The 22,500-nt window shown below is 35.5% G+C and overlaps 2 protein-coding genes across 2 annotated transcripts in view; one reads left to right on the top strand and one right to left on the bottom strand.

Moving 5' to 3' along the window:
* Positions 1–22,500, top strand: part of dlt (codanin-1 like protein dlt) — a 172,670-nt gene that overhangs the window by 85,890 nt on the left and 64,280 nt on the right. The window lies entirely within an intron of this gene.
* LOC136826984 (uncharacterized) overlaps positions 1–22,500 on the bottom strand; it is a 94,239-nt gene that overhangs the window by 62,710 nt on the left and 9,029 nt on the right.

Raw genomic sequence — 22,500 nt, 5'->3', positions numbered from 1 at the left:
CGTTTATATATATATATATATATATATATATATATATATATATATATATATATATATATATATATATATATATATAAGCTCTTCCTATATACCATATAAGCTCTTCCTTGGGAGAGTCGGCAGAGTTGTGGCCTTGCACTCGCTAGGCCCGAGTTCGACTCTCCGGCCGGCTAATGAAGAGTTAGAGGAATTTATATCTGGTGATAGAAATTCATTTCTCGCTATAATGTGGTTCGGATTCCACAATAAGCTGTAGGTCCCGTTGCTAAGTAACCAATTGGTTCTTAGCCACGTTAAATAAGTCTAATCCTTTGGGCCAGCCCTAGGAGAGCTGTTAATCAGCTCAGTGGTCTGGTAAAACTAAGGTATGGTTTTTATATATATAATGTGCGTGTGTGTGTCTTTGTGCGTGATCTCATAAATCATTTCAGACGTGATAATAATTACTATTTCAGTCGTCATTATCATTATTGTTCCCCGATTCTTTTTTCCCCGTGAATTCTTTTTGTTTACATCCGCTGAATCTGCATTTGAATCTGGTTTGTTTATGCATCTCTCTCTCTCTCTCTCTCTCTCTCTCTCTCTCTCTCTCTCTCTCGGAAGGGCCTCGACGAGTAATCACACACCTACGGAGGTGCGGAACCCATCCAGGGTTAAGACCTCCCTCTTACGACGAAATATAGAACATAACGACAAAATCTTCATTCCCACCTGGGCATTATCGTCCATATCCGACGAGGAGACATTTGCACAGAAAAATGTTAAATCGATGACCAACATTTCCCTCTCACTCTGACCCATTATTACCCTTGGAAGTGTCAAAACCAGTGTGTGTGTTGTGTGTGTGTGTGTGTGTGTATGCCATCACGGCTCGCGGGAAGAGGTTTGAGATGCCGGGAACGAAACAAAGTCGATGTAAATCGAGTCAATAATGCATGAGGAAACCTTTTCCTCCTCCTTCTCTTCCTCCCTCCTTCTAACCCTGAATTGTAGTCGTCGGCGTTTCTCATTGTGTCATACTTGTTGTGAATGGGGAAAGATGCAGTTTCGCTTCCTACTTCTCGTATATTCCGCTTATGTTATTCATATATTTATTTATTATTTTATTTCTTTTTGTGATGTGCGTCTCATTTAGTGCTTTCGTTGTCTCTAGGTGTCTCGTAGATCTCGAATTTTGTCTCGTAGGATGCTTAGCGAGATTCCGTGATTAGATTGGCTGTGTGACGTCACTCTCCAGTTCAGTTGCAAGGACAAGGCCTAGCCTTTGCAACGGCGCCTCTTATTTCCTTTTCTGTTTTTATTTATGTTGTAGAATTCTTTAGTTTCTTTTTCTTTTATTTTTCTACAGATGCAGATGTCCGGTTAATTCTTTTCACTTTTTTTTTTTGCCTTTTCTAAACATTAGCTTTCTGCTACTTCTTAGCTAAATATGAACTGAACTGCAACTTATATTGCATATGCTAATCAGTATGTTTCCACGTTTATTATGTTGTGTTCTCTAGTCGGAGCCTTTTCAGTAACTTCTAAAATACCATACAATATATATATATATATATATATATATATATATATATATATATATATACATATATATATATATATATATATATATATATATATATATATATATATATATATATATATATATATATACTATATATACTATACAGTCACTCTGCTTTGAATTGAATTGAATATAGAGTTGAGGCCAAAGGCCAAGCACTGGAACCTATGAGGTCATTCAGCGCTGGAAAGGAAATTGAGAGTAGGTGGGTCTGAAAGGTGTAACAGGAGGAAAACCTCGCGGTTGCAATATGGAATATTTGTTAAGAGGCGGTGGATAGCGAGATGGAAGAAAGATAATATGAATGGAGGTGCAGTAAAAGTAATGAAAGAGGTTGTAGCTAGGACTCGAAGGCACGCTGCAAAGAACCTTTAGTAATGCCTACAGTACACCGCTTGAGGTGCACTGACGGCACTAGCCCCCTACGGGGTCACTTTGTGTTACTTATATATGACTTTCACTGAATATTATGATAAGAGAGTCTTCCTTGTTACCTCTACTGTACGTTACTTCCATGGTCCAGATAATAAAATTGTAGTTCCTTTTTAGTTGGCAGTATTTTCATTACCTTCGCTATACATTAATTTCCTAGTAAATATTACCTTGCCTTTTCAGTATAAACCTTCGTAAATCATTACCTTTTCTGTAGAGTCTATATTACCTTCACAAAAGGCTCCTCTTGCAGTAACTTCTACAATAACTTTATTCGTACTAATTTTCTGATTACTTATATCATCTCATAATAAAACATTTTAAACTTTACGAAAATGTATGCATTGCAAATATCTCTCACTGATAAAATCGAAGTCACCTTCTCTCAAGCATTACATTCCAATTACTTCTTCATCACCTCGACCAAGCGTCGACAATTTTCTAGTTACTTTTACACACCGACCTCCTCGAGCCATCAATATTTCGGTAACTTCTATATCACCTCCACTTAAAAAAAAAAAAAAAAAAAAAAACTTTCCGGGACCGCTTTTAAACCCGAACTCGAGACCCAAACGAGACGTGAAGAAGATAATGACCGCCAGTGGCCGAAATGGGAGATCACTGACATTTTGTCATTAGCGGATAAATAGAAAACTTTTTTTTTTTTTTTTTTAAGTTGTAAAAGCCGAGTTTAAGTGGCTTGTTCCCAAATTAGGCGAATTACGCTTACTTACCAAATATTCAGGAGGGGGTTTCATGTGAGAGAGCCGGTCGCCGCACCGAAACGACAGATAAGTTTTTTTTTAAATGTGACGACAGCTAAGTTTTTTTTTTATGTGAAAAAGATTAGCCTACGCTTCTAGACAGTCTTGCGATAACCCACCGTCATTAGAAGACTGCACTTAGGAGTTTGGTGCGCTGAGTTTTAAATGTATTTTGGTTAAGTGTTGTGTCCTTATCTGCTTGTTAAAATGTGGATGTCTGCTTATGCACGCACGGATATGCTGTCGCATCAGTGTAGGTGCGTGTGTGTGTGTGTATGTTTATACAATGCTCGTGTTTGCGATATGTTTTAGACTTGTATATGATTTGAGATATAGTCCGATTGTGTCAACATCAAATATTTGCCATTTGCTTCAATCTGTTGACTGACGCGTTCAAATCTTGGACACTCTTTCTTTAAATCTTCAGCTGAATACCCTCGTGAACAGATTCAACAGACTATAAGCCCAAGAGGGTTCTAAAGGGAAATCAGCCTGCAGGAAAAGGCGATAGATAATTTATTGTGAGGGAATAGAAAATAAAAGCGATACACCTGAAATTCAGGAGACGTCAGCCGAGAGCTCCTTACTTAAATATTTGGAGACCAGAGAATTTCACAACCACGTTAGGCATAATCAAGATATGGCAGGTACCCTCTATATCACCTTATTCAGTTCACTGTCTCCTTTCTCCAACTGTCTCGCACATAGCCAGATCCGTAAGTCTACTGGAATTGAATTAAACTGAATATAGAATTTAGGCCAAAGGCCAAGCACTGGGACCTATGGGGTCATTCAGCGCTGAAACGGAAATTGAGAGTAAAAGGTTTGAAAGGTGTAACAGGAGGAAAACCTCGCAGCGTGGAAAGGAAGATGGAAGAAAGAGAATATGAAAGGAGGTACAGTAAAAGGAACGAAAAGGGTTGCAGCTAAGGGCGGAAGGCGCGCAGCAAAGAACCTTAAGCAATGCCTACAGTGCACCACTTGAGGCGCACTGACGGCACTTGCGCCGCAGATGAAGAAGAGATAATTCATTCCCTTTCCATGCACAAATATTGGCTTTAAAGTCAGGAGACGATCAGTCTTGTCGGAAACGTTACGACGTACAAAAGTGCTTTAGGAAAAGTATAATTTATCTGGCGCTATTTTTTGTCAGTATTTTATCTCTGTTTGCCGCTAAATCGAAATTGAAATAAATTGCTGACCTATCTGTCTGTCTAACTATCTTTCTATCTATTTCCTTATCTATTTATAAATTGTTCGTGAGAACCGGGTGATTGCCATTATTATAGCAGAGTATGAACTGATACCAACGCCAGGCTTGTATATTAGCAAATCCTAGTTGATCCATGATTTGGGATTGGACTGATGCATTTGAATTTAAATACGTTGGAAGAATAATTTAGCCTCTGCTAAAAGACTTTTACGCATTAATATTTGGGACAAAAGAAATCCATCAAACTGAATACCCGACATCATTAGTGATCGTATAACCTTGTGTATTTAGGTAGGGTCGAGTATATAGCCTCAAGGACAAATAATTGTCAGTAATGAAAGGTTCAAATTAAAGCATATAAACAAAGACAACAAAACCGTCCATATTTTGGATTTTATGTCTAGTAATAGCCGAGTTACTTCCTGTGTTATTATTATTATTATTATTATTATTATTATTATTATTATTATTATTATTATTATTATTATTATTAATTAATTTATTTATTTATTTATTTTATTTCTTATTTTATTTTATTTATATCACAGTCGTCCTATTCGACTGGGTGGTATTTATAGTGTAGGGTGGTTCCGGGTTGCATCCTGCCTCCTTAGGAGTCCATCACTTTTATCACAATGTGTGCTGTTTCTGGTAGCACACTCTTCTGCATGAATCCTGGAGCTACTTCGGCATCTAGTTTTTCCAGGTTCCTTTTCAGGGATCTTGGGATCATGCCTCGTGTTCCTGTGATTATGGGTACAATTTCCGCTGGTTTATCCCAAATACTTCTTATTTCTATTTTCAGGTCTTGATAATCATCAATTTTTTCTCTTTCTTTCTCCTCTACTCTGATGTCCCCTGGTACTGAGACATCAATGAGTGATACTTTCTTCATCATTCTGTCAGTCAGCTTATTATTATTATTATTATTATTATTATTATTATTATTATTATTATTATTATTATTATTATTATTATTATTATCCTCTCTTAGGATACAAAACTTTCTACCCTTCTTAATAGCTATTTTGAGATATTTATACTTATTACCTCTTTCGGATAATACAGTATTGTCATACAAAAATCATTTCAAATTTTTTCATCTTTTTCTATTTTACTTTTTTACTGTAATGTTGTTCATGTCCCTTCGTTTTGTTGTTTTATCCGAATTTTACCCTTCCAATTTTTTTTTTGTTTTATTTCAGTCTCTTTTCTGAGAAAATGTGGTATTCAAGTTAATTAGGGCTTCAGTCAGCCCAGTTATTTTCGTTCGAACTATTATTATTATTATTATTATTATTATTATTATTATTATTGTTGTTGTTGTTGTTGTTGTATAAGATCTAGAGGAAAGAAGGTCGAAGGAAATTTGATGCTGCAATTTGGTATGTTTGATGATTGGAGGGTGGATGATCAGTATACCAACTTGCAGCCCTCTAGCCTCAGTAGTTTTATAGATCTTAGAACGGACAGAAAAAGTGCTGATGGACAGACAAAGCCGGCACAGTAGTTTTCTTTCAAGAAAACTATAAAGGAACAGACTAACAAATAACGAGCAATTTCATGTAGGAAAACCAGTTGCCATACGAGTCATTGCAACAGTATGCAATAAAGGACATCGGTTTTTTATTTTAGTGTGAAAGGCTTATGAAAAAAGACAAAGATAACATTAAGAAAAGATTGATTGGTAAAAAAAAAAAAAAGAGAGACCAAATGGCAACAGAGGAGTTTGCGAGACGCGATTGCAAGGAGGCGTGATTGAGCATAGGCGTTTGGCAGTTGAAAAATCAATTTTGTCTAATTTCAAAAGAGACGGATTGGGGGAAAGGACGAGTTGATGGCGAAGACAGATTGACAGACATACGTAAAACTGAGGTCGTCTAGCGACTGATGACGTCTCTAGGAATGAGAACAAGGACTTTCCGGGCACTGGCTGGTCCTCTGGGTTACTCTCTCTCTCTCTCTCTCTCTCTCTCTCTCTCTCTCTCTCTCTCTCTCTCTCTCTCTCTCTCTCTCATCCACCACCTACCTTCAACTTTTCCCAAAAACATCAGCCACCAAGGACCGCTATTGCAATAGTATCGGCTGCGGTAGCGATGTTGGCGGTAGATTTTTTTTTTTTTTTTTTTGAAGTGAATGCCAGAGACCTTTTCGGGTAAAGTCACAAATCACGATCTCAGTTAAGTGGGTGTTTACAATAGGTGGAGGTGGTGGGGGAGGGGGGTGGGAGGAGGTGGGAAAGTGGGAGGGGGAGAGGGGAAGGGAGAGAGGGGGAGAATCGGGTGGGAAAGTCAAGCAGTTTTTCTCTTTTCCCTTTTCAAAGCGGGATGACCGCAGTTCAGAAGTTGGAATGTCACCGCGACCGGAAAAGTTCAAACGTCACGTTCTCCCAAAGGTCACTTCCAACTAATTCACCATTAGAATACGGAAAGGAAAGAAAGATTGGACTGGGAGGAGATACACCTGAACCCGATCTGATTTTCTCTCTCTCTCTCTCTCTCTCTCTCTCTCTCTCTCTCTCTCTCTCTCTCTCTCTCTCTCTCTCTCTCTCTCTCTCTCTCAGTTTAGGTAATCCGCCAACTGGAAGAAAAGCTTTGTGTTTTGCAACTCGTGTTCATAAATAAATAAGTGACCATAAATTACATTGAAACACTCACACAGACACACAAAATGCAGGATATATAGACACGTATACAAATATATGTCTATGCTACCTATTCATATAAAAATAGGTAAATTTCATATCTGTTTATTATTATTATTATTATTATTATTATTATTATTATTATTATTATTATTATTATTATTATAAAATTAAGGTATTTACATATAGAAGCACAACTATGCAATCTCCCTATATAAATTTATTTCAGCCAATTTTCGTTTCTTCTTTGAGGGTATGAATCAAGAGGACAGAAATTCTCCTTTTTTATGCTTCTGATGGAGGAAGTGAGGTCGTAAGCCTTTCACCTCGTTCGTCCTCCTACCCCGAGTCTCTGGGAATGAAGTGGCTAGCCCCACGACCTTGCCCAGTCTACTTTCGACCTACCACATTTTACTAAGTCCCAGGTACATAATCCATCTCTTAGACCTTCTCGCGTGGTACTTGCACACTTATGTACCTGTGTGTGTGTTGTTCGCTCGCCCAAACTTCTTTCGACCCACCACATTTTACTAAATCCCAGTTACATAATCCACCCCTTACTCGCACGGGACTCGCACACATAAGTATATACATGTGTGTGTTTGTATGTGTGTGTTGTGTTTGTGTTTGCATACGCACAAACATATCTATGACAATAAAATTTGCGTAAAAACAGGCATTATATTCGGCACTACGTAAAGAGAACAAGAGTATTATACGCAAATATGCGTGGATGCTGATCTCTCTCTCTCTCTCTCTCTCTCTCTCTCTCTCTCTCTCTCTCTCTCTCTCTCTCTCTCCATATACTGACATCGTTACGTAGTATAACTGATCAAGCTCCTCATAGCAGAATCGGCGAAAGTTCATTCATTAATCGTTAATGGAGGCCCTGTTAAGAGCAAATATCTTTCACCAATGTCGGAACTCTTCTTCGAATCAGCGGGACAAGGTGTTTACGTGTGTATGTGTGTGTGTGTGTGTGTTTTTTGGCTGTTTATTTATACGCACACATTTAACGCTTGTTGGATAATCAGGTGAAATAATAAATGAGAAGTCGTTAAGGCGGCTTACTGTCAATAATAATAATAATAATAATAATAATAATAATAATAATAATAATAATAATAATAATAATGGAGGAGGAGGAGGAGGCAGGATGCAACCCGAACCCCACACTATAAAAACCCCAATAGTGACTGTGAGGATGACTAATAATAATAATACAAAATAATAATAATAATAATAATAATAATAATAATAATGTCAAATCACAAGACAAGACAGTCGCAATTCCCAAAGAGGAAGTTTTCTTTTTCAGTAATAATAATAAATAATAATAATAATAATAATAATAATAATAATAATAATAATAATAATACTTTTGGCAAATCACAAGGCAGAGTCGCAATTCTCAAAGAGGAGGTTTTCCTTTTTTTCAGTAATAATAATAATAATAATAATAATAATAATAATAATAATAATAATAATAATAATAACTTCCTATGGCTTTACATGCCTTTTCTGTTCCCGAACCTACATTCTAAATTAATGTTTGACTTCTATCAGTTTTTTTTTTTTTTTTTTTTTTTACATACCCTGTGAGACTGTCTATATGCACAGTCACAAAACGCGCACAGCATTTCTCAGTACTGTGCGTTCGATTTTGATCAAATCGTTAAACGATAGCTTGGGAATCGATTAGCAGTGAAATGCCTAGCATTTCCGGTTTTCTGCTTTAGATAGTGTTGTGGATTTACAATAGTTATCGTCTGTCTTGTTTAAAAAAGCGAATGCTTAAAAATGAAATATTTCTAGGAATATTTAATTTTTGTTTTGTTTTATTCACGTATGGGCGTTCTCTTCAGTGGAAATTTTTTCAGTTGAGGTGTTTTTGCATTTGAATAATAATAATAATAATAATAATAATAATAATAATAATAATAATAATAATAATAATAATAATAATAATAATAATCTTCAAAGGTTTTAGCAGAAACTAACGACTCCATTGTATCTTGATCTTAACCTCACCTGTCAAAATCCAATGTACTGAATTTATGTTCCTGATTTTCCTCGGCTCAAACGAATTGCCCAAGGTGGACTTTAGAATGAGGCAAAGTTTATATAATTTTTTGCACGTTCCATAACTTGAAGAATTAGTTAAATATGCATTTTCTTCCATATTTTCGTATGATCCTTTTCAGTGTCATCAGGTTAGAATTTTCAGTAAGATTGGTCTCTGCGTTGAAAATTACGGTAATGATTATGCCTTTTTTTTTGTCAGTTCACACGTGTGCCTCTGTATTCTGCCCAAAAATGGAAAACTGCAGTATCTGCAAAATTTTTGAAATACTAATACACAAGTTACCGCAGTTTCAGAATGATTCTTCAGTGCTTTCCACGAATATTTAGGGGGTCCCATTTACACTATCTGCAAAATCAATGGTAAGGTAAGGGAGTATCTATACCATTTTTCCCAGTTTTGTAGTTTTGCAGATACTGCAGTCTTCCAATTTAGGGCAGTATTTATCTATTATGAATATATCTGAGGAACAAGTGAAAGGGGCCATTATTTAATGAAAGTTCAATTTGGCGAAAGCTGATTTCAGAGGCCTTCTCCTGGCGACGAATATCTTGTTCAGTAGATCGCTGATTTGGATTAAATCCCTTAATTGGCCTTCTTCTTTTCTTCTTGTGTATATTTTCTTCGTCGTCGTCGTCGTCGTCGTCGTCGTCGTCGTCCTCCTCCTCCTCCTCCTCCTCCTCCTCCTCCTCCTCCTCCTCCTCCTCCTCCTCCTCCTCCTTTCCTCATTTGACTTGCTTTACATTTCATTCTTTGTCTGCTATCTAGCTAGCTATTGTTCTTCATCATCATCTTCCTCTTTTTATATTCCTGCTTTTTTGTCTTCGAATTTATGTTCTCCTTTTATTTGGTGTTAGTGTTCTTCTTCTTCTTCTTCTTCTTCTTCTTCTTCTTCTTCTTCTTCTTCTTCTTCTTCTTCTTCTTCTTCTTCTATTCACGTAAAAAACAATTTAAAAAACCGGATAAATCCCGACTGGGAAATACCTTCGCGTCGAGTCTCTTCAATAATTTCATTTTTGTTTTTTTTAATAATTTTATCTCACTAACACTCGCTAACTTACTTACTTAACCTTAGATGTGACATTCAAGAAACTCCGAAGATAGTTAGTCGAGTGAAGATAAAGAAAATTGTGGCAAGATGAACTTTTCATAAACATACATTTAAGAACAAAAAAATAAGAAAAAAGTATTACAAAAAAGTAAAGTACTTTGAAATTCATGTCGGGAGAAAAGAATATGATTTTTCAAGTTCCTCAACACTTTTAAAGGTCATTGGAATATCATGGCGTCTATATATGTTTATGAAGGTTTTTTTTTTTAACTTTTAGTTTGTTTTTTCTTCTCGACATTTCGTCGGTCAGACTTTATTTTTTTTGTGATTTTTTTTTTTTTGTCAGAAGTCAGAACACCAATATCTCACTCTGTTCATAAAGACGGAATTCTTGAAATTCTGCGTCGGTTCTCAAGAAGAGGTGGTCTCTGTCGGAGATCTTAAGAGGGAAATCTGTTTTTAGAACCGAGATCTTTTGGAAGTTGTTTAATTTGAAATGGATTTCTTCTTTTCGAGTGTTTGTATCTCACAGCTTTCTTCCGCCATTATTGAATTGTTGGCTGTGTTGGTCTGTCGTTTAACAATAATAATAATAATAATAATAATAATAATAATAATAATAATAATAATAATACCTACCGCAGCCTGATGACCGGAGAAATAATAATAATAATAATAATAATAATAATAATAATAATAATAATAATAATAATAATAATAATAATACTTTTTAGTTATACAAAGGACAATATGAACAGAGACTAATGTCTCTGTACATCGCTAACCTCAAAAAAAAATTGTAATTGATTTGATTTTATGAAATCTAGTGTGTCAAGCCAAGTACTGAGGCACTTTCGGCCATTCAGCGCTAAGACTGTGAAGAGGTAGTTCGAGTGGCTGGACAGCAAGGAAAAGAGATCCGGAACAAATAGGAGATGAAGTACGAGGATCTAGAGGTGGAACAGGGAATAAACCCCACAGTTGCACTAAGAAGTGACAGTTAGAGGTGCTGGACAGCAAGATTGAAGACAGGAAGTGGGAATGGAAGTAAAGAAAAAGACTGAAGAGTGGGTGCAGCTAAGGGCCGAAGAGACGCTGCAATCACCCTGTGGTAATGGCTACAGTGCAGCACGTGAGATGCACTGTAGGCATTACTGAAGGTTGGTTGCAGCGTCTCTTCGGTCCTTAGCTGCACCCACTTTTTAGCCTTTTACTTTACTTCCATTCCCACTTCCTGTCTTCAATCTTGCTGTCCAGCACCTCTAACTGTTACTTTTCAGTGCAACTGTGGGGTTTTCTCCCAGTTCCACCATTAGATCCTCGTACTTCATCTCCTTTATTTTCTGGATCTCTTTTCCTTGCTGTCCAGCCACTCGAACTCCCTCTTTTCAAAGTCTTAAGCGCTGAATGGCCGAAATAGCCCGGAGATTGGTTTGACAGCCTAAATTCCATAAAATCGATCAGTAAAGATGGGAAAATGCGTGATTTACCAAGTTTCAAGAACAATTTCTTTTTAAAAAATATGATTGCAGAAATCGCCAGTGTATCTCATGAAATTAGAAGTGGGATTTTTATTATTATTATTATTATTGTTGTTATTATTATTATTATATTTCGGTAGCTGAAACCTGCTCACATGGAACAAGGCCACGGGGCCATTGACTTGAAATTCAAGCTTCCAAAGAATGTCGGTTTTAACCTCCCACCGCAGACCCCACACTGCAGCAGTAACTACAGAGCCAATGATTTTTTCATCGCCCTGGGGGAGGCGCGAACTCGCGACATCTGAGCGGCGTGTCACGACACTAGCGACCATACCAGCGGACCAATATATTATTGCCATAAAAGAAGAGAGATGTTAGTTTTATATTCGAATTCCTCTGAGACCTACGCCAAAACAGTTCATATGATCAACATACCAATTTGCAGCCCTCTTAGCCTAGGTAGTTTTTAAGATCTGAGGGCGGACAGAATAAAGTGCGGACGGACAGACAAAGCCGGCACAATAGTTTTCTTTTCAGAAAACTAAAACAGACTTTCGAACACCTGAACGGTGTCCCTCCTCGGTGCTGACATTAAGAATCTTCAAGGTAAACACTGAAGAGAAACACTGTTCAGGTGTACGAAAGCCTTTGATTTTAACTTCTGCAAATCGTACAGATTTTTTGTTTATATAATTGTGGATTTCTAATATACAACAGTTTAATCACCTTATGAATTTTGGTTACTCTCATTTCCTTCAAAAAGAAACTGAAATTTTCATGATTGGAATATTCCCTTCTCATGTGGCTCAATTCTCCCCTAATAACTTTAGTTAATAGAAATATGGTTTCACCCAGGCCTGATTTCTAACTTTTTTTATATATATATATAAGAAAAATTCCTTCAAGACATCAGTTACAAAGAAAAGAAATATGCTGAGGGAATAAAGGGTGCAGATGCACGAAATGCTATGTTTATGTAAACAAAAACAAAAATATAAATGTACAGTATATATATATATATATATATATATATATATATATATATATATATATATATATATACATATATACATATATATAATATATATATAATGTATACATATACATATATACATACATACATACATAGAGAGAGAAATAAAATATAAATTTACAACCAATTGGGGAAGTAGTTATCGGAAAGAGTGATAGATGGGAACAATAGAAATGAAAGAATGGTAACCAGTATCATTTCCAAATAATATAACTAAATGACATATATATCTGTTAACGTCATTCACTGTCAGAAACGTTCTCGTGTTATCTATCGGCCTTCGCACAAACGGTAATCGGTTAAAGGTTATAATTGTGTAAAGGTTATAACACACACAGGAAACATACGTTTTGTGTGTTGTTAACCAAAATTTATCGTTAACTAAATGCTAATCAGTAGCTTTTAAACAACGGTCAATAAACTCTAAACTTCTCGAATCTATAAATCGTTTAACGCGTTTTCCACTGAAAACCTTGGATCCGAATTTTGAAATGAAATGAAGAAGATATTATACTACGGCATTCATGCGTCCGATCCACGTGGGCTTCCGGTGATCTCATCGTCATATCCCGCTAACCGGCGCCATTATGACGCAGTACGGACCTGGCGTCCTCTGGCGGGACTCAGATGAATTAGAATGACGCAGTGTGAGTATCTGTCCGTTGGAACATTCGGCAGATTCTCAGTTGATTTGAGGAAACAAATGGAATTTTATGTCAGATTTTCGTTGCCTATGCGAAGGTATTTTCACTGAAGGTAGAATGGCGGCTCTATTGGTTCTGGAGTAATGTAGAGGATCGGAGTTTGTCGCTAATGCTGTTGTTTTATTCAGCTGACCATCAAGATCAAAACAAAACTCGTCACGTCACTTTCTCACGATGATGTGACTCGAGAATAATAATAATAATAATAATAATCACGATCCCGTTCATAATAATAATAATAACGACTAATAATAATAATAGTAATATCGCTAATGTCATATTGTTTTAGGGAGCTGACGTCGTTTCCAGGATGCTAAAACAGAACCAACTGATTGCTGCCTTCTCACGATGATGTGGCGCGAGAATGATAATAAAATAGTAATATAATAATAATAATAATAATAATAATAATAATAATAATAATAATAATAATTAGCACAAACAACTCTGTGATACAGATATCCAGCGAGAGGGATGATCCTACATTGTAAAACAGTTAGAACAAACACAACCAGCTAAATAACAACTGACGTTGTTTCCAAATCTGATAAAACAAAACGAACCCAACTGACCCGTGTTTCACTTCTCACGTTGTTTTTTCAGATGCAGTCTATAATAATAGATGAATAATCTCAGAATTTCTCAGGTGAAATAATTTATAAAGTAGTAATAATAATAATTCTGAGTTGAAATTCACAATTTGATGCAGCTTCATGACGATAAATCAATGAGTAATAGTAAATTTCAGTAATTTCACAACCTTTATCTCTAAACCTCTTGTCTCATTACTACTGTCCCTTCGGCCCCTAAAATAAACAACCCCTTTCATCCTTTTTACTGTACCTCCATTCATAAAATCTTTAACTAATAATAATATCTCCTAACAATAATTCATAATCTGCGATTTTCTTGAACCTTTCGAACCTACAACAATATTTTTCCAGCAGTTAACCACAGATCCCAGATGGCCTGATCCTAAATCTGTAAAACATTCCATTCCATTCCAACATTACAACAGTCAGTTGAATTTCAACTTCAATATTCTGACTTTAACAAATCTGGTAAAAATATGATTGCGCCGATTTAACACAAAACATGTCGACAACTTACCGCTGATACATCACAGACAAGCTAAATACAAGTCAACGACTTGTTTATAACTCTAACCAGTGATTCTATATGATTATCAAGCATTCCCCGTAGTGCCATCAGTGCACCCAGCGCGGTACACTGTAGGGTTCTTTGCAGCGTCCCTTCGGCCCCTAGCCGCAACCCCTTTCATTCCTTTTACTGTACCTCCGTTCATATTCTCTTTCTTCCATCTTACTTTCTTCAGCCCTCTCCTAACAATTGGATCGTAGTGCAACTGTGAGGTTTTCTTCCTAGTACACCTTCAAACCTTTTTGATTTCCATTTCAGTGCTGAATCACCTCAGAGGTCCCAGCGCTCGGCCTTTGGCCTAAATTCTATATTCTGTTCTATTCTGCTATCAAGCATTTGCTAAATGTTCGTTTTCCACTCACGGTCGTCGATTGTTTGCGATTTGTATGCGATAAGTCACCGACTTGTGTTTATGACTCGTTTATGCAAATATAAGACTTTATTTGCATCAAACGTAAAGACGAACTTCATTACTGTCGTTCATTTGGACTTCAAAAAAGTTCGAGGGAAGATGCAATGCATTACTGCCCTAACACTATTCTCCTTGCATTTTAATACATTTTTATCTGTTTATTTATTTATTAATATATTTCTTCATTTTTAATGAGATCTCTTTTTTCTGTATTTTCATTTGCTTCCATTTACTTCTTCCTAATGAACACCAATATTCTTTGGAAGCTTGAATTTCAAGTTAGTGGCCCCTTGCGGTGGGCTTGTTCCATATGAATAGGGTTCATCTTCTGAATAATAATAATAATAATAATAATAATAATAATAATAATAATAATAATAATAATAATAATAATAATAATAATTTATTGAGTAGCCACTGTCATTTCTTGACAGGTGCTTTTAGAGTAATCATACCGACGAGGTTTATATATCTGATTTATATTCCACTATAATTATCTTGTGTTATTTTTTAATTTTTTTTTTTTTTGCACATGTCCGTTCTGTTCAAAAGAGACCTGCGCATAAAATGCAAGGCCTGTCAGCTACTTTTCTTCGGAGAAACTCCTTTTTCAAATAAATTTGTAGACCTGATTATGCGTTCCTGGAATTCTAAATCAGGTAGGCCGTTCCACCCAACAATGATTGGCATTCATGTACCGGAGGCGTCTTGCAATAACTGATGATCAGCCATTCATAAACCGCCCTGACCCGAGGTCGCTATACATTTATATACACGCTAGCATGTGGCTTATTGTATATGGCATGTGATTGTCGATATTGTGATTTTTTTAGCGGCCAAAATTCGTGAATTCAAAATGATTCTTGTTGCAAAATGAAATCGCAGCGTCTTTCAGTTCTTGATGGGCACCCATCCATAAACCACCGCGACCCGAGGTCGCTATACATTTATATATTTGTTAGTATGTAGTTTATTATATATGGCATATGATTGCCTATGTTGTGATTTAGAGCGGACAAAATTCGTAAATTCAAAATGATTCTTGTTGCAAAATGAAACCTCAGCTTCTTGATGGGCACCCATCCATAAAACGCCCCGACCCGAGGTCGCCATGCATTTATATACACACACTAGCATGAAACTTATTGTATATGGCACGTGCTTGTCTACATTGTGATTTAGAGCGGAGAAAATTCGTAATTTCAAAATGATTTTTGTTGCAAAATGAAATCTCAGTATTGAAAGCCGTCCTTACATCATTAGCTCATAGAGTTAACCCTTTTCAGCAATATGAGAGAAGAGTTGTATTATGACAAAATATAACGGGATATTTCAGAACGGAGTTCATTGTGTAAAATAACTAGTCGAGAGGGTGTCTGTTAAAGTAAGTGGTACAATTCCAGATTTATGTTGAAAATAAATCCACCGGACTTTGCGTGGTGAATACTGAAAAAAAAAAAAATCGTACTTTTTCTAATGATCAATGTAAACCACCTTCCCCCGAACTAAAGAGAGAGAGAGAGAGAAAGAGAGAGAGAGAGAGAGAGAGAAAATAGAAGAGAAGAGGGGAAGGTGAATATAAAAAAAGAGACAAAGGGGAATTAAAAAAGAGAGACAAAGGGGATGAAAATGAATCAAGAGAGAGAGAGAGAGAGGTGGGTGTTAGGGTGAAAATGGAAAGAGAAGAGGGGAAGGTGAAATTGAAAAAAAAAAGAAAGGGGATGAAAATGAAAAGAGAGAGAGAGAGAGGCGGGGGGTAGGGTTAAAATAGAAAGAGAAGAGGGGAAAGTAAATATAAAAAAGAAAGGGGATGAAATGAAGGAGAGAGTATGCAAATGTAGAGAGAGAGGGTAGGGTGAAAATAGAAAGAGAAGAGGGGGAAGATGAATGTAAAAAAAAAGAGAGAGAAAGGGGATGAAAATGAAGAGAGAGAGAGAGAGAGAGAGAGAGGTGGGGAGGGAATAGCCAAATTTCATAAATAAGTCCGCCTCCCTCAAAGAGAATAAAACAAATAAATAGTAAAAATGATTTCCAAACTCGATTTTTTTTTTTTTTTTTTTTTGTCGAAAACCAAAGTTTTCTGGCACTCTTCGGCCAACACTAGTGGCACCGCTTCCACGAACTTAGTGATTCCCAATTTCCGCCGGTACTACTTGCTACTTGGAGCAAAAAAAAAGTTTCGGGGAGAGATCCGAAAAACTTTCCCTGAAAATGATGTTGGTGTAGAAAGAAGCCATTTTTTTTTCTTTTGGGGAAGGAGTGGGTTGGGGTCCATGACTCTGAACGCCTAGTATTATTAATGTTGTTTTATAATGTTCTATAATATTAGTATTATTTGAGTTACATGGATATATGCTAATATTTTTGGATAATATTATATATATACATATATATACAGTATATATTATATGGATATATTATATATATATATATATATATATATATATATATATATATATATATTTATGCTGCTTTATATATATATATATATATATATATATATATATATATATATATATATATATATATATATATATATATATATATATATATATAATATGTTAGCCCATCCTCCTCCGGAGGAATCCATCCTTAGTTCCGGAGACTTCTTTAGCTCCAGGATGGATTCCGTGTTTTGAAGGAGCTTTCTAAAAGTAGGAATTTTGTCGTATGTCTTTTTTCCACGTGCAGCTTAAATCAATTTGTTTAATAGGGGTATCCTCCGGGAGGGTGAGAGCTTTATAAATAAAATAGGCCCCTTTGCGGGCTTAATTATGGAGGTCAGTGACCCTGGTTATCCTGTGGGACCTGTTCACAGACTTCCTGCAGAAGTCTGTTTGAAAGGAAGTCTCGTTTTTTATTCGACACAAGAACAACTTTGTTTTTTATTCGACACAAGAACAACTTTGTTATTTATTCGACACAAGAACAACTTTGTTTTTATTCGACACAAGAACAACTTTGTTTTTTATTCGACACAAGAACAACTTTGTTTTTTATTCGACACAAGAACAACTTCCTGGTAGGTGTGAAATTGAAATAATATCATTGTTGAGTAAGTGATAAATTCACTCATCTGGCGTAAGCTACGAAAATTTCCAGTGCCTGGAAAGTGGTGGCTGTGGTTCCTATCACGTATTTCGGGGTGATGTTATTTAGATCACCCTAATTCAGTGCCTTCCTTGAAACCGAAAAATAAATATGGATAAAAAACAAAGAAAGGAAATCAGCTCCTTGCATCCCGGAGAGAGAGAGAGAGAGAGACGAAAACAAGAAAATTTCGTTGTCTGGCAGATGGGATGTGTAATTTGCGTACGGAAGAGAGCGGCATTGTTCTCTCTCCGTCGTTTCATAGTTAATTGCGGGGTTTCAGGTGACTTTTAGCACCTGCTCTTTTTCCCGAAAAGAAGTCTAAAAGTTGACTATTCTACCTGTTTTTTCTCTCTTTTAGTTTTTAGCCAGATGCGAAAGGGAGAGAGAGAGTAAAAAAAAAACGTTCGACCAATTGTTTAACGAAGTGTAAGTGATATTTGGGTTCCATTCCACGGGCAACAGATTCACCGGAAGACTCCGGCGCTGCATTAAAGATGAACCTGAACGGCGTCGGCTTAGCAGCGAGTCCGTTCAATGAGCAATCAGTCGCAGAGACGAGAATCCAAGAAGAAGAAGAGTTTGTTTTGGTAATGGAGGCTGGGAAGTCGACTCCGTAGATCGCTATGAACGCTGCGTTTTATCTCGCTGATTGTCACCAGTTTGAACTAAAGGCATTTTTAAGGTGATGATTTTGCCCTTTTCCTAAATGGTGGTGTAATCGCTTGCAGATCGTTGTTATAGCTATCGAAAAATCAACTTTTGGGAGGTTAGGTTAAGATAAAAAGAGTATGGATGTCGGTTAACAGCACGTAAGTCCATTTTTAGTTTTCTGTAAAAGAAAATTTTGTATTTTTGTCTGTCGGCACTTTTATATGTCCCCATTTTTCTGTCCGTTTTTAGATCTTAAAACTTCAGTATGCAAATTATTTTGTCATCCACCTTTTATCATCAAACACGCCAAAGGTGCAGCCCTCTAGCCTCAGTGTTTTTATTGTATTTATGTTAAAGATAGCCATAATCGTGCGTCCGGCAGCGACATAGAACCACCATCTATGGTTACAGTTCATGTGCCGCGGTTCATAAGCATTATACCGAAACACCGAAAGATAGATCTATTTAAATGGCCTTGATTATACGCTGTACAGAAAACTTCTTTGCGCCGAAAAAACTGATCATTTTTACTTGTTCTCTTGGTGAATGCCTGGCAATTCGGGCGTGTCCATACCTCGAACTTACTGTAGGCTTCGTTAAAGCAAATGTGTTGAACTATCGCGTTTTGCGTGCGCGGATCATTAGTGATATAGTAATGGGAAGCTCACGAGAGTTGTAAATACTGGTTATTTTGAATTTGTTGCTACTGCCACTGAGCCTGTACAATATGCAACATACTGACGTAAATTTATACCTATACGTTAGTGTATGGTGATTACATTCACATATATAATGCGAGATGAATCTAAACGTAATAAGACACCGAAGTTTCTGAAGGCACAAAATCATATATATGTATGTATATATGTATGTGTGTTTGTATATATATATATATATATATATATATATATATATATATATATATATATATATATATATATATATATATATATATATATATATATATATATATATATATATATACACACACATATACAATATATCCAGAAAAATTTCAGGGCCCAAATTTTCATATTATCCATATATATATATATATATATTTATATTTATATATATATATATAATATATATATATATATATATATATATATATATATATATATATATATATATATATATATATATATATGTGTGTATATATATACATAGACATATACAGTATATACATAGATTTTTTATTTTTTCCCCCATTTTTATATTTCCCATTAATGTTATTATCTAAATCTTCAGTATTATTACTTTGTCATTATTTTTCATGGTGGGGCACAGTGCCCCCTTGATTCTGCTAGTGTATAATTATATATATGCATGATGCATATGAATGTTGTCGAGCGGGCTTGAATTCACATCTAAGAGACCCAGAGTTACCGGCACACAACAAAACCGACCTATTTAAATGGAAATATTGCCCAAATTTCTTAAAGTGGATGGTTTAATTGCGTAGCCAGGTGATGCCTGAATTCCGTGAAGACATAGGCAGTAACGAATTTAAAGTTATCGAGTTTTCGGGAATCAGTTACTTCTAGGGGGAATTACTTCTGTCAGCACGCCCCTTTCCCTGCTGACCCAGCAATGATTAATTTATACCTGGTAGTTAGTTGAATATGGTTGGTTGCACCTAGGGTGGAGATGTCTGAGGCTGCCAACGTCATCCAATATATATATATATATATATATATATATATATATATATATATATATATATATATATATATATATATACATGTGTGTATATATATAATATAATATATATAATGTATGTATCTATATCTATATATGTACATTTATATTTATGTGTGTATATATAAAATGTATATATATATATACAGTATATATATATAATATATATATATGTGTATATATATATATATATATATATATATATATATATATATATATATATATATATATATATATATTATCTATATCAATGTACAATTCCACTAAAATGCAATAATTTCACCAGACACCTTTTAAGGGAAGAAATTCATCCCACTTCACAAAAATAGTGTTGGTATGAAAAAAACTAATATAAGACTCGATAATATTCCATTAATATTCCATGAAACGTTAAATTTGGTAAGATGATGGTAAATTTGTTGAAATTCTGATTTCTCTCTGTTCACAAAATACATGGCTATTTAGAACACCTCCTTGGCAGCCATCTTTCCTGACTGCGTATATCTTGCTAATACTTCAATGATTAGTGTTCCCATTGAATGACCATCTCTTATTTGTTTATTGATAGGGTAATGATACTTGCATCTAAAAACCATTTCCATTCCTTCCTGCTCATGCACGCGCCGAGACACAGGAACGCAATGCAAGCAAGCGCGCACTCCCTCGCTATGTAATGTTTTACTTAGAGATGTATCAGTTTCACCATCATCTGAGGATTTTGTTCATTCCTTCGTTGTGCTATATTCTCACAAACACGAACAGTGAACATGAACACAACACAAACTTGCAGATATTTCTCTTTCAGAATATGTATGACTTGTTATAGGAAATATTCCAATTTCTTGTAGATAATTTTTGGACGCGGATACGGAGCACAAAATAACGCCAGATGGGAGAAGCACTACTTAATGTCAATCCATGAGAATCACCACAATTTCCCCTTTCACTTGCGTTATGAGACGAGTATTAAACACGAACACAATACAAACACAACGCAAACGGGTACACAGACAGACGCATTAGTTACGTGCCGGCGTATGGACTTACATGCCCGAGTAATTCGGCCATTTCCAAGATAGAGAAAAAAAAAATCGAACTGGTCGAAAAACGCCACGGAAAAAATTCGAACTGGTCGAAAAATCCCACAAAAAATTTTGAAACTGGTCGAAAAACGCCACGAACAAAAATCGAAACCGGTCGAAAACCCCACAAAAAAAAAAATTGAAACTGGTCGAGAAACGCCACGGGGAAAAAATTCGAATCTGATCGAAAAACCCCGCGAAAAAAAAAACACGAAACTGGTCGAAAAACGCCACGATAAAAAATCTCGAACTTGTCGAAAAACACCTCGAAAAAAAAAATCTCGAAACTGGCCGAAAAAGGCCACGAAAAAAAAATCGAAACTGGTCGAAAAACGCCACGATCACCTGGACAGACTTTTACTTACCCACTGCATAAAGGATGAGAAACAACAAGACTAAATTTCAAGAGAGTCAGTCATTCACCTCTCTCTCTCTCTCTCTCTCTCTCTCTCTCTCTCTCTCTCTCTCTCTCTCTCTCTCTCTCTGGACTGACAAGCGACAACAGACAGACAGACTTGACGACGGGCGCAGGAAGCGCGCGTCTTCTGACGCGGGACGTTTTAATATGCAAATCATTTCGTTAACTTGCCATGAGCGTCGAATAATGTGTCGCCATATTGCAAGATCGCTCCCAACTTCTTCGGGAAGATCTTATTTGAAAAGGTTGACGCCGCCGTTCGGGTGATCTACATACATGCATGCATTAATGCCTCAGTTTTACTGGGGTTTAGACTCGGAAGTCGAAAGATGTATATTGTTGTTTATACATACATACATACATGTAATTTGTTAAACTATTTTCGCATACATACATACATACATACATACAATTTGTTAAACTATTTTCACATACATATAATTTGTTAAACTATTTGTTAATACTATTTACATACATATAATTTGTTAAGCTATTTTCGCATACATACACACATACATACATATAATTTCTTAAACTATTTTTGCATGCGTACATGCATATAATTTGTTAAAACTATTTTTGCATACATACATACATACATGCAATTTGTTAAACTATTTTCACATACATATAATTTGTTAAACTATTTTCGCATTCATACACATACATACATATAATTTGTTAAACTATTTTTGCATACATACATATAATTTGTAAAACTGTTTTTGCATACATATACATACATACATATAATTTGTTAAACTATTTTCGCATACATACACATACATACATATAATTTGTTAAACTATTTTTGCATACAAACATACGTACATACATACAATTTGTTAAACCATTTTCGATAAACTAAAAGAAATATTATTATTTGGACGTAGCATATTTATTTATCATTTATTATTATCTTTGAAGACTTCACCACAAAATGAATGTTTATTTATTTATGTATGTATTTATTTATTTATTTATTTATTTATTTATTTATTTTCTTTGAA

Source organism: Macrobrachium rosenbergii, chromosome 41, assembly GCF_040412425.1.
Source record: "Macrobrachium rosenbergii isolate ZJJX-2024 chromosome 41, ASM4041242v1, whole genome shotgun sequence".
Taxonomy (NCBI): domain Eukaryota; kingdom Metazoa; phylum Arthropoda; class Malacostraca; order Decapoda; family Palaemonidae; genus Macrobrachium; species Macrobrachium rosenbergii.
This window is presented reverse-complemented; position numbering and strand designations above follow the sequence as displayed.